Source organism: Diceros bicornis, chromosome 11 (assembly GCF_020826845.1).
Source record: "Diceros bicornis minor isolate mBicDic1 chromosome 11, mDicBic1.mat.cur, whole genome shotgun sequence".
Lineage (NCBI taxonomy): Eukaryota > Metazoa > Chordata > Mammalia > Perissodactyla > Rhinocerotidae > Diceros > Diceros bicornis.
Window position 1 is genome coordinate 46,505,945 of NC_080750.1, and position 16,428 is coordinate 46,522,372.

General features: G+C 39.1%; 1 protein-coding gene across 4 annotated transcripts in view; it reads left to right on the top strand.

The window, feature by feature from the left end:
* FNIP2 (folliculin interacting protein 2) overlaps positions 1-16,428 on the top strand; it is a 133,355-nt gene that overhangs the window by 70,540 nt on the left and 46,387 nt on the right. The gene's annotated exons all lie outside the window — the stretch shown is intronic.

Below are 16,428 nucleotides of genomic sequence, written 5' to 3' on the forward strand. Positions count from 1 at the left end.
ACATTGTCATTACCTAAAGTCCATAGTCTATTTATTTCCTTAGTTTTTACCGGTAATGTCTTTTTTCTGTTCCAGGACCATCTTACATTTAGTCGTCATGTCTCTCTGGGCTCCTCTTGGCTGTGACAGTTTCTCAGACTTTCTTTGTTTTTGATAGCTTTGACAGTTCTAAGAGGTAGTGGTCAGGGCCAGCCCTGTGGCTTAGTGGTTAGGTGCACGCGCTCTGCTACCGGTGGCCCGGATTCGGATCCTGGGCACGCACTGACGCACCACTTGTCTGGCCATGCTGAGGCGGCGTCCCACGTACAGCAACTAGCAGGATGTGCAGCTATGACATACAATATCTACTGGGGCTTTGGGGAGAAAAAGGGAAAAAAAAGGAGGAGGATTGGCAATAGATGTTAGCTCAGGGCTGGTCTTCCTCAGCAAAAAGAGGAGGATTGGCCTGGATGTTAGCTCAGGGCTGATCTTCCTCACAAAAAAAAAAAAAAAAAAGTAGTGGTCAAGTATTTTGTAGAATGTCCAGTATTAGAATTTGTTTGATGTTTTTCACATGATTAGATAACGGTCATGGGTTTTTGGAGGAAAGATCACAGAGGTAAAGTTTTCATCACATCATATCAAGGGTGCATACTGTCAACATAATTTATGACCATTGATGTTGGCCTTGATCACCTGGCTGAGATAGTGTTTGTCAGATTTCTCCACTGTCAAGTTACTCTTTATTTCCTCCTTATGGTAGCTTAGGAAGGAAGTCACTATGCATGGCCCACACCTGAGGAATGGAGAGCTATGCTCCCCCTCCTTGAGGGCAGAGTATCTACATAAACTATTTGGAATTATTTTGCATGGGACATTTGTCTCTTATCCCTTGTCCATTCATTCATTCAGTCAATCATTTATATCAATATGGACTCATAGATATTTATTTTATACTTTGGGTTATAACCCAATACTACTTTCTTTTGTTGCTCAAATTGTTCCAGCTTTGGTCCTGGAAGCCATGTAGCTCTTTCAGTTGACTCCTGTGTTTCTTTAACATACTTCCATCTGTGTGTGGAGTCTGGTGTGGTGTGTGTGTGTATGTGTGTGTTTTGAGCCCTTCCTTACTTTCTGGCACTACAAGATGTTCCAGACTTGTTTTGTGTATTTCCTACCCCAGTCCTAGAATCAACTGTTTCTCCATGGAGCCCTGTCCTTTTATTGGAGAACGGTATTAGATTCCAAGATCTGGACCCTAGATGTGCTTGTTGCTACTGGAGTCTCATTTCTGATAGGCCCTCTCAGCTGACAAGCAAAAATGATGAGTTTATGCTGTGTATATACATACATCTATAAATATTACTGTATGTAACATCTATATCTGTATTAAGTTAAACATGAGTTTATACTGATATCTCAATTATCCATTACCACATGGATCATTCTACCTTCCTTGCCTTGCTTATTTGTAAACTCTCACTGCAACAGTGAGAAACCTGGCTCCCACCGTCTGCCCTTTATTTAATTGTTTTATGTCAGTATACATATATAGCAGTGTCAGCATTGTTAACCTGTACCCCTGTAAGAAACAACTTTATTAACGAGAGTACAGTGCTTGTATAGTTCCTTTTACCTTCAGTCTTATAGACATCCACTCATTTCCAAAGTTACTTAGGTCAGCACCTTTCGAGTTGGGGGAATTTTTGTAGCTATATATACCAGGCTAGCAGAATCTCTGAAATCACAGCTGACACTGCTTCATCTTGCAACTGGCTTCATGAATCCTACCAAAAATTCTGAGCATCACAAGTCAAGTCTGAAGAATAATTTAAGGTTCATTTCTTTTTTCAATAGTCCAGTAAAGAAGTAACTTTAGAAAAGCTTTTTTTTTGCTTGTTTTTTAAATCCTTGTTTATAGAAAGTTGTGCCAGGATAAAAAAGAATTTTAAAGGAGACTTTACAGTTCTCCACTGAAAAGAAACCTGAGGTTCTTTGTCTTCTCCCATCAATCACTTCCTTATACATCCCCTTCTGCGGGCACACTTCAAAGGAAGGAATGGATGTAGGAGCTTCTTGTTCAGCAGCAAACTTGTTGTGTGTAGTGTGCTGTAAGAATACAAAAAACCACGTGGTTTTGAATTCCCAAAGGGAACTCTGTTGTTGGAGAACTGAATTATTTTGGTGATTTCTACAGTAAGGCCAATTTGATACAGTTGAAATTAAGGGAGGGAGTTAGAAGGGTAGATTCCTAACTAGCCTACCATCAAGCCACATTTATTTATTGAATAACAGTTTTCTAGCCCCCTGTGTTGTCAGGCTCAACCAGAATTTGGAATGTTTTTGAAGAAGTGTAAAACATAGCACCTGCCCTCCGGAAGAGTTATGTGTAAACCCAGAGTTAAAATACAGTGTGATAAGTACTACCTCATAACATACTGTGGGAACAAAGAGGAAGAGTGAATACCTTTGCCTGGGAAGTCAGAGTGATGGCCTCATGGAAGAGGTTATATTGAGTGACACCTTGAAGGTAGAAAAGAACTGCACCAGAATTTAGGAAAAAAACATTTCTGAAAATAGTTTGTGCAAGGGTCTAGATCCTTGTGCATACACAGCTAGAATATTTGAAGTGGCAGGGCCAGAACAGAGGGTTGGGAAGGTCAAAAGGTAGGGCTAGTTACGAAAGGCTAATTTTGAATGGCGCCAGTGCCATGCTGCAGAGTTTGGATTTAATCTTGTTAGTGGGGGCAGCTAAGGGACATAACTTGATTGGCTCTATATTTTAGATCCATATGGTGCTTCACAAACTCTGCTCCAGAAAAAACTGGACCAATATATTCACTGCTAAAATAGAGTAATTGTGATGCTTTCTAATTTAGCAGTGGGTGAAGGGGTATGGGGAGGTGGGCAATAGAGGTTTTTCCATTAACTTTTTTCAATATAATTTCCCCAAACTTCAGGGGCTTCTTGCCACTGTGTGTGTGTGCGTGTGTGTGTGTGTGTGTGTGTGTGTGTGTAAAGCTAGTATAAAATAATTTTGATTTAGCGTAAAATTTTGAAAAACAGTTCATTGGTTTTTTCCTCTTTCCCTTTTTGGAATAGTATCTTAGAAAAACATGCAACTTTTTTTCTAGGTTATCAAGTAGCTTTTTGTAATAATAGAGAGGAAATCAAATCTTAATTCTAATCTATGCCTTAACACATTTTACTCCTCTCAATAAGTATGCCAGTGCCTCTTTACATAGCTTGTAACACACACACACGCAGAGAATAAGAAATAGAGCAGTAACAAGAGTATCCCACTTATTTACTGCCTTAACTAGTTAGAAAGGCTATCTGTCTTTCCATCTATCTTTTTTTTAAAGAAGCTTCTTCAGTAAGTGAATAAATAGTAAGCTCACAATGTGTTTTACATTACAATTTAGCAGTTTATTCATAGTCTTTGCCTTATTCCCTGAATTTTTGGACTGTATTAAGGAAGTCAAGTGAGAAATAAATATGTTTTATTTAAAATTTAATATTTGTATTCATAGACTTTTGCTTATAACAAGTTTGAGAACCATTTTTCTCATGTCATTATGGAAGGTGAGAACTCGAAGTAGGAGACAAGATGAGATATTGTTGCCTAGCAAAAGATTGGAAGCAACCTAAGTGTTCATCACGGGGACTGGTTAAATTATATACTTCCCAGTAAAGGAATACCATGTGGCAGTTAAGAGGATTGAGGCAGCTCAGCGTGGCTTGAAATAGAAAAGTTCTTTTAAATATGTTTTTAGGTGAAAAAAGAAAGATGTATCAAGAGTGTGTTACAGTAAACTATCATTTATGTTTCAAAAAAAGGCATATACAAGATCTTTCTCTACATATAAAGGTAGATACATATATTCATAGAATGTTTCTGGAAGGGATATAAGCTAGGTCAGGTATGGAGGGGATATGTATTCTCATTGTATTCTCTTTTGGATATTTTGGATGTGTCCTCTGTGCCTATATAAATCAAAAAGATAAATGATTTTTTAAGAGGTTCTTTTAGTGGTTGCCATTAGAAATTTTCAAGTAAGTTCTTGGGAGAGAAGAGGGATGAGTTTCAGCCCTCCTAACAGGTAGTATTGGCAAGGCTTGGTGACTAATGGGACATGGGATAAGGGGGAGGAGGGAGAAACCACTGATGACTCTCCAGTTTCTAACTTGGGAAAACAAGTGGAAGATGATGGCATTAACCAGTACAGGGAAAGCAGGAGGACAGTCTGGGGAGACAAATATTGAGATAATTTTTTAAACAGTTTTATTTATTTATTTATTTTTTTGTGAGGAAGATCAGCCCTGAGCTAACATCCATGCTAATCCTCCTCTTTTTGCTGAGGAAGACTGGCTCTGAGCTAACATCTATTGCCAATCCTCCTCCTTTTTATTTTTTCCCCAAAGCCCCAGTAGATAGTTGTATGTCATAGTTGCACATCCTTCTAGTTGCTGTATGTGGGACGTGGCCTCAGCATGGCCGGAGAAGCGGTGCGTGGGTGTGCGCCCGGAATCCGAACCCGGGCTGCCAGTAGTAGAGCGTGCGCACTTAACCGCTAAGCCACAGGGCCGGCCCAGAGATAATTTTTCAGTTTGAAGCATCTTTAAGTTCTCCAGCTGTGAGTAGTCAGCTATAATTTAGAAATGGGAGACTGGAGATGGATTGGAGCAGAAGCTAAAATTTGGAGGTCTTGGGTGCATGAGTAAAGTTCAGAGGGCCAGGATTGACACCAGAGTCACTGAACCTTGCTATCTATCACCTTATTTCAGGTTTAGATTCTCTTCCTCCTCAAAATGTTCAAATCATTGACCAGAAAAATAATTTCCACATTCTCTGTGCAACTGCATTTCCTTTGTTCTTAAGAAGATCAGTATGAGGAAAACTAATATGAACTTTCAAACATTTTTATTTAAGTGTTTTAAAGTGAACCTTCAGAGTAAGAATATACTAATCATAATATCCAAATAGGACATGTGTTTTGGCCACTATGCGGATACTGGATGGACCCCACCCAAAATTTGGTTTGGATGTCAAGACTGGAACACCACACACACACCAAGAGGATATGAAAAGATTTATCACTCACATAATGAGGCTTTCTGGTGAGAGCAGGGTGGGCTTCACAAGCTGGTCTGAAAATGACTTGAGACGAAGGGAAAGGAGAGTATCTTGGGGTTTTTGTGGTGGTTAGGGGGTAGGGCCAGGGTGAGGGTTCTTGCGTGTGGTTTGAACTTTCCACTGGCTCCAAAGGAAGGAGCACCGGTCTTTCTCATCAACTTGCCCAGATGTGGACAGAAAGGAAAGGAGGTGGCGGTGAAGCTTAGAAGCTGTCAGCAAACGTCAAAAAATGGAGTCAGACTCTTCATTACAACATGGATCACCACTGAATAATGCAAAATGACATCTCATTGTGCCTGAAATGTTCATTGACGTAACTGATACAGTGCTTTGCAGAGAGGTGCCAGAGTCAAGGGGAGTACTGTTTTTGTTTTGTGTCTGTGTAGAGGAGAGGCCGTGGCACCCTGTTGACCTTACATGTGTCCATATAGCAAAGGCTTGAACTGCAGCTTATCTGAGTCTTGGCAGTACAACTTGTGCTCCACTGGGAACAGGGGAGAATGAGAGGCCTCTGAGGGGCTGCTGGGAGGTCATCTCCCGCTCGCTCCTCTATCTCTCCTGGGAAGTTGTCATGAGACAGTTTCTCATCACCTCCTCTGATGAGATGTGGAGCTTTCTGCCCTGCCCCCCTCAGACCAGAGCTGCAGAATATACCACTGCTAAGCTGTAGTCTAGAACTGGCTCCCCAGCAGCAGGATCTTCCACAACTTGTGTTGCAGGCATCTGACCCCTTTTGTGTCAGGGTTGTCCTTTCTGGTGTGTGGGACAAGAATCCCTGGGAGCTGGCTCCTTTGGCTTATTCTTTTTGCTGTCTATGTAAGTAATAAATTGTCCAAATATAAAAATATCTTGTTGTATCTTTACTGTCAGATCTTTACCTTGGACTTCGCTTTGTCTTATATGTGTAAATTTGGCAATCTGTACTGCAGCTTGGGCAGAACTCAATTTCTTCATTTCTTTATACTTCTCATATTTCAAGTCCGACCTTTGGTATTCTCCTAGAATGGATATTTATCTTCTTCAATTTCATAAATTTGTCGACTCTTTCGCTTAAGCTTTTTCCTTTCTAGACTTAGATTCTTATATACCTGTTTAAGAAAAATTAGAATCAAAAAGTAATACATAAAGCAACCAAAACTATAAGGGATCTAGGAATAATTCCAAGAAAAGATGTGTGACACTATTATGGAGATATTTAAAACATTATTGGGGCCGGCCCGGTGGCGCAAGAGGTTAGGTGCGTGTGCTCTACTGCTGTGGCCCGGGGTTCGCTGGTTCGGGTCCCGGCTGCGCACCAATGCACCACTGTGGCAGCGTCCCATATGAAATAGAGGAAGATGGGCACGATGTTAGCCCAGGGCCAGTCTTCCTCAGCAAAAAAGAGGAGGATTGGCATTGGATGTTAGCTCAGGGCTGGTCCTCTTCACAAAAAAAAAAAAAAAAAAAAATTATTAAAAGAAGACCTAAATAAGGGAGAGAGATATCAAGTTCCACAAATAAATCTATAAATTCAGTGTAATTTTAATTAAAATTCCTGTGAAGCCAGACAGAATAACTCTTACTAATATGGAAGAGCAAAGGACCGAGAGTTTTTATGCTTTCCAAAAGTCTTTGTAGACACTTCATTCTTAGAGCGCAGACTATGGATAAAAAGACCTAGAAAGGATAAATAACTTGGCGTATAAATGTAGAGAGTGAGTTGATCACGAGATCTGGGCTAGAATTTGTTGTAGATAAGGAATTAAAAGTTAAGGTGTTTTCAATGGAGTATTATTCAGCGCTAACAAGAAATGAGCTATCGAGCCGTGAAAAGACATGGAGGAAACTTAAATGTATATTACTAAGTGAAAGAAGCCACTCTGAAAAGGCTACATACTGTATGATTCCAACTGTATGACATTGTGGAAAAGGCAGCACTATGAAGACGGTAAAAAGATCAGTGGCTGCCAGGGGTTAGTGGGGGTTGGGCAAGGAGGGATGAAGAGGTGGAGTACAGAGGATTTTTAGGGCAGTGAAACTATTCTGTAGGATAATATAGTGGTGAGTACATGTTATTATTCATTTGTCCAAACCCATAGAATGTACAACACCAAGAGTGAACCTTAATGTAAAGTATGGACTCTGGGTGATTATTATGTGTCAGTGTAGGTTCATCACTTGTAACAAATGTACCACTTGGGTGGATAATGTTGATAATGGGGGAGGCTGTGCATGTGTAGGGGCAGGGGGTATATGAGAAATCTCTGTAGCTTCCACTCAGTTTTGCTGTGAACCTAGAACTACTCTAAAAAATAAACTCTATTTTAAAAAATTTAAGGTATTTTGAGATCATGGTGGCAAGAATATTTTCTTTGTCTTTTCATTCAGGGGGCTTTATAAGAATTTTATTAAAACTTAAAGTACCTGTGGTGCTTTTGAGGACCGTTTTTAGTCTTAAAATCATTTTGTGGTTTAGGAACTAAAATGTATTAAGTAACGTTTGATTTGCCTATTAACATGTTTGGTTTATTTAAAATGATATTTTCCTATCAGACAATAATTACAGCTCTACTAATTGACCTTTTAAATGATTCTATTCTGTTGTGATTAGAGATACAACTGGTAAACTTGAAGGAACCTTATATTTTTCAAGTGTTTAAGGAAAAACTCTAAGAGAAGTACTGTCACTGTTAGAGTAAACAAAGATCATTATTGTATTTTGGATGTAGTACCCTCTGTGTCAGACAGATATAAAAAGTGTTCAGGTCCAGAGCCACACCACCACCACCACAAAAAAAAAAATTTTTTTTTTTGGTGAGGAAGATTGGCCCTAAGCTAACATCTGTTGCCAATCTTCCTCTTTTTGCTTGAGGAAGACTGACCCTGAGCTCATATCCATGCCAGTCTTCCTCTACTTTGTATGTGGGGTGCCGCCACAGCGTGGCCTAACGAGCGGTGTGTATGTCCGCACCCGGGATCCAAACCCACCAACCCTGGGCCGGCGAAGCAGAGCGCATGAACTTAACCACTACGCCACAGGAATTTTTTTTTTTTAATGAAGGTGGAGAAACTCCAAATGCTGTGTATACAGCTTTGACCACAGGAAACTTTTAACAAATTCAGCCTTTGAATTCTCTCTAGAAATTTGTTTCTCTAATGCTTTTTTTATATTATTGATTGAAACAGACATCACTGTCCTTCACATAATTGTTTGCTCATTCTTCATGCAGCAACATTTCTTGAGCATCTTACATGCCAGACATTTTTGTGGGATATGGGGATAGATCAGTGAGCAAATAGGCATGATCCCTGATCACATGGAGTTTATATTCAATAAACGAGACACAGATAATGGAATGTAGGAAAGCACTTCTCACTGAGGAAAATAAAACATATGAGATGCTCATGGAAGGCATCTCCCAGAGGTGAAATTTCAGTTCACTTGAATGCTGGTGGTAACCGTCTTTGTGAAGATCGGAGCAAAGAACGTTTTAGGTATGAGGACAGCTAATGCAAAGACTTAGGGTGGGAACAGGCTTTGGAAATTTGTGTGAAAGGAACAGAAAAACCATTGTGAATAAGGAATAGAAAGAAGGCTGGAATGTAGTGAGGGGAGAGTAGTACAAGATGAGCTTGGAGAGGAGATTAAGGGGCCCGATCACAGTGATATAGCTTTTATTTTGATGGCAGAAGAGACAGAAGAGTAGGAGTTCTCTGCATTGTCTTTCTCCCAAATGTCTCCTTGCAAGTGAGATATGTTTGGCAGGGTCTTAGCCTGCTGTTCTAGGCCAGAGTTCGCACTCGCCCTGAACATTTGCTGTAGCCCTGTTCCTGCACACAGTCCCAAGGGAGCCTGCCACTTGTTTGGTCTTATGATCACATTTTTCAGCAGCATCAATTAGCCAACCTCAAAATTCTTCCCATTGAAGAAATTATAACTGCTTCTGAGCTCTTGACTTTTGTACTTCCTTTGCCAGTGTCAGGGTTGTTCCTTGTGACTTACCACATTCTGTGAATGTCTTGTAATTCCTTGGGGATTTTTGTTTGTTGCTTCTCCCCTGCAACGTGAGCTCCACGAGAGGAGAGACCCACCTACTCTGTCATGTTGCCTGCTCTGTCCCCAGCATCTTGAATTGTGCCTGGTATATAGTAGATGCTCAATGGATATTTGAATGAGGGGAGGAAATACGTCCATCCAAATATACAAGGAGAAATACCCATAGGTTTTTTTTGTTTATTTATTTTTTATTTTATTTTTTTATTGATGTTTTAATAGTTTTTAACATTGTGAAATTTTGGGTTGTACATTTTTGTTTGTCCATCACCATATATATGACTCCCTTCACCCCTTGTGCCCACCCCTCACCCCCCTTGCCCCTGGTAATCACAATACAGTTTTCTCTGTCCATGTGTTGGTTTATATTCCACATATGAGTGAGATCATACAGTGTTTGTCTTTCTCTTTTTGGCTTATTTCTGTTAACATAATACGCTCCAGGTCCATCCACGTTGTTGCAAATGGGACGATTTTGTCTTTTTTTATGGCTGAGTAGTATGCCATTGTATATATATACCACATTTTCTTAATCCAATCGACAGTCGAGGGACACTTAGATTGCTTCCACTTCCTGGCTATGGTGAATAATGCTGCAATGAACATAGGGGTGCATAAGCCTCTTTGTATTGTTGATTTCAGGTTTGTTGGATAGATTCCCAGTAGTGGGATGGCTGGGTCATAGAGCATCTCTATTTTTAATTCTTTGAGGAATCTCCATACCGTTTTCCATAGAGGCTGCACCAGTTTGCATTCCCACCAGCTGTGTATGAGGCTTCCTGTTTCTCCACATCCTCTCCAACACTTGTTGTTTTTTGTCTTGGTGATTATAGCCATTCTAACGGGCGTGAGGTGATATCTTAGTGTTGTTTTGATTTGCATTTCCCTGATGATTAGTGATGTTGAACATCTTTTCATGTGCCTATTGGCCATCTGTATATCTTCTTTGGAGAAGTGTCTGTTCATTTCTTCTGCCCATTTTTTGATCGTGTTGTTTGTTTTTTTGTTGTTCAGTTGTGTGAGTTCTTTATATATTATGGAAATCAACCCCTTGTCAGATGTATGTTGTGCAAATATTCTCTCCTAGCTGGTGGGTTGTCTGTTCATCTTGATTCTGGTTTCGTTTGTCTTATAGAAGCTCTTTAATCTGATAAAGTCCCACTTGTTACTTTTTCTTTAGTTTCCCTAGTCTGGGTAGGCATGTCATCTGAAAAGATTCCTTTAGGACCAATGTCAAACAGTGTGTTGCCTATATTTTCTTCTATGAGTTTTATTGTTTCAGGTCTCACCTTCAGGTCTTTGATCCATTTTGAGTTAATTTTTGTGAATGGTGATAGCAGATGGTCCACTTTCATTCTTTTGCATGTGGCTGTCCAGTTTTCCCAACACCATTTATTGAAGAGACTTTCCTTTCTCCATTGTATGTTCTTAGCACCTTTGTCGAAAATTAGCTGTCCATATATGTGTGGTTTTATTTCTGTGCTTTCAATTCTGTTCCATTGATCTGTGTGTCTGTTTTTGTACCAGTACCATGCTGTTTTGATTACTATTGCTTTGTAGTATGTTTTGAAGTCAGGGATTGTGATGCTTCCTGCTTTGTTCTTTTTTCTTAGGATTGCTTTAGCTATTTGGGGTCTTTTGTTGCCCTATGTAAATTTTAGTTTTCTTTTTTCTATTTCTGTGAAGAATGTCATTGGGACTCTGATTGGGATTGCATTGAATCTGTAGATTGCGTTAGGTAATATAGACATTTTAACTATGTTTATTCTTCCAATCCACATGCATGGGATATCTTTCCATTTCTTTATGTCATCATGGATTTCTTTCAATAATGTCTTGTAGTTCTCATTGTATAGGTCATTCACCTCCTTGGTAAGATTTATTCCTAGGTATTTTATTCTTTTTGATGCAATTGTAAATGGTATTATCTTTTTGAGCTCTCTTTCTGTTAGTTCATTATTAGCATACAGAAGTGCAACTGATTTTTGTAGATTGGTTTTGTACCCTGCAACTTTGCTGTAGTTGTTGATTATTTCTAGTAGTTTTCCAATGGATTCTTTAGGGGTTTCTATATATAAAATCATGTCATCTGCAAATAGTGAGAGTTTCACTTCTTCATTACCATTTTGGATTCCTTTTATTCCTTTTTCTTGCCTGATTGCTCTGGCCAAAACCTCCAGTACTATGTTGAACAGGATTGGTAAGAGTGGGCAGCCCTGCCTCGTTCCTGTTCTCAGAGGAATGGCTTTCAGTCTTTCCCCGTTGAGTATGATGTTGGCTGTGGATTTGTCATAAATAGCCTTTATTATGTTGAGGTACTTTCCTTCTATTCCCATTTTGTTAAGAGTTTTTATCATAAATGGATGTTGTATCTTGTCAAATGCCTTCTCTGCGTCTATTGAGATGACCATGTGGTTTTTATTCTTTGTTTTGTTGATGTGATGTATCACGTTGATTGATTTGCGGATGTTGAACCATCCCTGCATCCCTGGTATAAATCCCACTTGATCATGGTGTATGATCTTTTTAATGTATTGCTGTATTCGGTTTGCCAATATTTTGTTGAGGATTTTTGCATCTATGTTCATCAGTGATATTGGCCTGTAATTTTCTTTCTTTGTATTGTCTTTGTCTGGCTTTGGTATCAGGATGATGTTTGCCTCGTAGAATGATTTAGGAAGTGTTCCATCTTCCTCTATTTTTTGGAATAGTTTGAGAAGGATGGGTATTAAATCTTCTTTGAATGTTTGGTCAAATTCACCAGAGAAGCCATCTGGTCCTGGACTTTTATTTTTTGGAAGGTTTTTGATTACTATTTCAATCTCTTTACTTGTGATTGGTCTATTCAGATTCTCCATTTCTTCTTGGTTCAGTTTTGGGAGGTTGTATGAGTCTAAGAATTTATCCATTTCTTCTAGATTGTCCAATTTGTTGGCATATAATTTCTCATAGTATTCTCTTATAATCTTCTGTATTTCCGTGGTATCCATTGTAATTTCTTCTCTTTCATTTCTAATTTTATTTACTTGAGGCTTTTCTCTTTTTTTCTTAGTAAGCCTGGCTAAGGGTTTGTCGATTTTGTTTATCTTCTCAAAGAACCAGCTCTTTGTTTCATTAATCCTTTCTACTGTTTTTTTGGTCTCGATTTCATTTATTTCTGCTCTGACTTTTATTATTTCTCTCCTTCTGCTGACTTTGGGCTTTGTTTGTTCTTCTTTTTCTAGTTCTGTTGGGTGTAATTTAAGGTTGCTTATTTGGGCTTTTTCTTGTTTGTTAAGGTGGGCTTGTATCGCTATGAGTTTCCCTCTCAGGACCGCTTTTGCTGCATTCCATATGGTTTGGTATGGCATATTTTCATTTTCGTTTGTTTCCAGATGGTTTTTGATTTCTCCTTTAATTTCATCAATGATCCATTGGTTGTTCAGTAGCGTGTTGTTTAATCTCCACATTTTTGTCACTTTCCCAGTTTTTTTTTCATGGTTCATTTCCAGTTTCATAGCATTATGGTCTGAAAAGATGCTTGTTATGATTTCAATCTTCTTAAATTTATTGAGGCTTGCTTTGTTTCCCAACGTATGGCCTATCCTAGAGAATGTTCCATTCGCTCTTGAGAAGAATGTGTAGTCAGCTGTTTTTGGATGGAGTGCTCTGTACCCATAGGTTTTTAAAATAATTATTGATATTAGCCAGTTCTTTTCATATGGAATAGCTGAGATGCCTTCCCTTTTAGCCCTTTCCATGGCTGGCTCTTGTCGGTATTTAAGTCTTAGTTGAGATGTCGCATTTTCATAAAGGTGTTCTCTGACCACTGATTAAAGAATTTACCTCTGCCACCCCCTATAAACTTTTGCCCTAGTTGCTTGAAGAAAATCATACTAACTTATTTTTATAGTAGTTATCACAGTCTAAAATTGTCTTATTTATTTATTCCATGAGTTTAAGATTCTTAAGTACAGAAAGTCCATCTATAGCCTTTAACTTTCTGTCCCAGGTGCCTAGCATGGCGCTCAGCTCTTAGTAGGTACTCAGTAAATATTTGTTGAGTAAATGGACTTGACTTAAGAGTTTCAGGGCATTGTTTAGTCAAATCCAATTCTGTAGTCAAATCATCAGTACAGTGTTTCTAGTAAACTCTCAAAATAGCAAATGTATTTTCAGAGAAAGTTAAACATTTATTGTGAACTTGAATGGCCTTGGCCAAGAAGAGCCAGCAATCAGCACTTTTCAACCTTTAGACTTGTTCTTTTTTCTTGTTGCTAATTTCTGCAGGAATAAATGGATGCTAGTTGAAGAGTCCTCCTCAGACGGGAGGGGGAGGAGGATGAAAGCACACATTTTTAAATCGGGAGTTAGCCAGGTACAAAATGTTAACGGTAATCTCCTGGTGATGGGATTTTGGCTAATTTTTATTTCCTTATTAATGCACAAAATTGCCAAAGTCTTTGCAATCTATATGTATTCATATTTTTTCTAATTATAAAAGTATTCTAAAAAGAAAAGCAATACTAAAAATATTAAGGAGCGATAGACATAGATAGCACTTTTAAAGCTGAAACTGAGCCTATGAATAATTTAACTGAAAGTCTCACATTTTATAATGGAGGCACCAATTGGAGAGGGCAGCTCACGGAGCTAACTGGGGGCACAGCTGGGTCTGGACCCCACCCCACTTCACTCTCATGCAAAACCTCTTCAGTATCCTCTAGATGCCAGGCCCATAGCAAAGGTAGCGAGAATCAGCTGAGCCCATGCAGTCCTATTTTTAAACCAGCTCCTCAGGTGATTGGGATGTACACCAGAGCCCTAGCATTGCATCAGACGGCACTGTCTTTCCAACCAGGAGCCTGGCCAACAGTCAAATAACTAAATGTTAATAGAATAGATATCGGAATCTACCCTTTTCTCATGAAAATGCAGTAGTTTGCAGCCCAACATTAGGCCTGTTCTTGCCTTTGAGAGTTGTAACTGTATTGTTTCCTAGGATATGTGACTGACAATGATATACCACAGTACTTGCACATGAAAATCTGTTGAAATAATATTAAAATATTTTTGATGAGGAAGTGCCGGATAGCACTAAGCCAACACATTAGCTTAATATTTCATTTGTATGCCATAAAAATTATTATTCAGCATTTTATAATGAAGAGAAAAGACATATTCTCTTCTGCTTTTTTTAGTATTTGAATTTTTTGCCTTTCCTTTTCATGTTTCTATTACAAGTCCTAGGTTCTTTTCATAATTAACTAATTAGAATTAATAGCCTTTTAGTACTTTGAAATGTCTTACTTAGCCCACCTTTTCCGAGAATTATCAGAGAGAGTGAATAGCTAACATTTATTGTATGGGGCGCTGGGCTAAGCGTTTTACATGTATTCATTTGTTTAATCATCACAGGAACTTTATGAAATAGGTCAGTGGTTTTCAAACCTTTCTTTTGTTTGCAACCCATGCTAACACATTTTACATCATAATCCAGTAACAAACATCTTTATATATAACAGAAGTTTCATCAATTAATATTAACACTGCAGTATAGTCTCTTTTCTTCTTTTTTTAAATGTTGGTTTCAATCCACTAAACAATTCAAACAAGCCGCCTATAATACCCCGTTTCCTTTTCCATTGGGCTGAGTGAATTTCAGTGTCCAATTCCTCGCAGGTTACAGCTCTTATGAAAAATACAGAGGTGTGGTGTTGTCCTCATTTTACAGATGAGAAAGCTGACAGGTTAAGTAAACTGCCCAAGTGTCACGGCTGGTGAGTGGCAGAGCTGGGATTTGAACCAGGAGCCTGGGCTCTCAGTTTATTAAACTGAATTATACAGCAATACAATTTCCAGATAAATTGGATTTCAAGGTCATCTCCACCTTGCTTCTGTGGTAGGGAAAAAAATGTTTATAATGCAAGTACTACCCCTCAACTGTGTCCTCCGCCTGCCAAGAAAAAGTTGATTTGCTCAGCATAAGATGGGGAGACAGACAGGAGACCCTGAAGATTTGGGAATAGGGAACAAGGATCTTCTGGATCTTATAGGGGACTTTGAGAACGTAGAGGTGGAGCAGAAATGTCTAACTGGGATATTTTTATTAAGTAATTTTGTGTGACTTTGAAGAAAAATTCTCTTCTATCTCCCTTCAAAATTCTAAGTGAAATTACCCACTCACTGATATTTGAACTGTGGAGTTGATTTTGGAGATTTAAGTTCAGCCTCAAGTCTGAAACTAGGTCAGAACAGAGGCCACCTGCTGGGGCCAGCCACCTCTGGGTAATACTTTACTGAAGGAGTGCTGTACATTCAGTAAACATTTACTTATTGTCTGCTGTGTTCAGGGCGCTGTCCTGGGTACAAGGGATACAAAGATGGTTAAGATCTACCAAACAAGTTTTCTGTGAATATGGACTAGATTAGAAGAAAAGCATCTCACAGATCTCTGCCGTGGAAAGAAGCTTGAGTCATTATGCATCTAAATTTTGTAGCCTGGGAAGTTCATTGATATTCTTGTATTACAGACTTAAAGCTCCATGCAGGCAAATATGTGTGTGTCTTGTCCACCACTGTATCCCAGTTGCCTGGCACATTGTAAACACTAGGCATTTGCTTATTGATTATCGATTAATAGCCAAGGAACTTTTGTAGTATTTAAGAACTCAGGTCAGGGAGTCAGCTTATTTCCATCTGCCTATAAAAGTGTAGATAAAAATATAATAGTTCATATGGAGAAACTGCCTTATTAAGTGCTATCTGAGCGTAGTATACTGTGTTTACTGAAATCAATTTCATTTGCTCTGTGATTTGCTTCTGAAAATGTTGACCAGCCACCTGTAACACCCCATTTCCTTTTCCCCTGGACTGAGTAACATTTCAGTGTCTAGTTCTCTAGCCCTCAGGAAGTAAAAGGAGGAAAGGTCTGTCTCCTCCTTCCATTCTTCCAAACCACTAGACATCTGCCAAGCAGCTGTGATTTGAAAGAAATCCTTTGCCTGCCCTAATGAGGACCAGTCCCTCCCTGCCTGTTGGAAGAGTCTGGGCTGGCATGTCAGCTCATACTCACTGAGAGCCCAAGTGCAGGCAGCTAATATTATGTAGCAGGAGGAAGCAGAGAGAGGCTCGGAGACAAATACATAATCCAAGCATAAAATATGTTTAAGACTAGAGGTTGCTCTTTCATAGCCAAGGGAGTTGCAGGGAGGCTGAGGGGAAGGAGGATAAGTAATGTATATTTGGAGATGGAGAGCGGGAGAAAGGTTACTATGTGGAGGAACTAGTTATTTGCCTA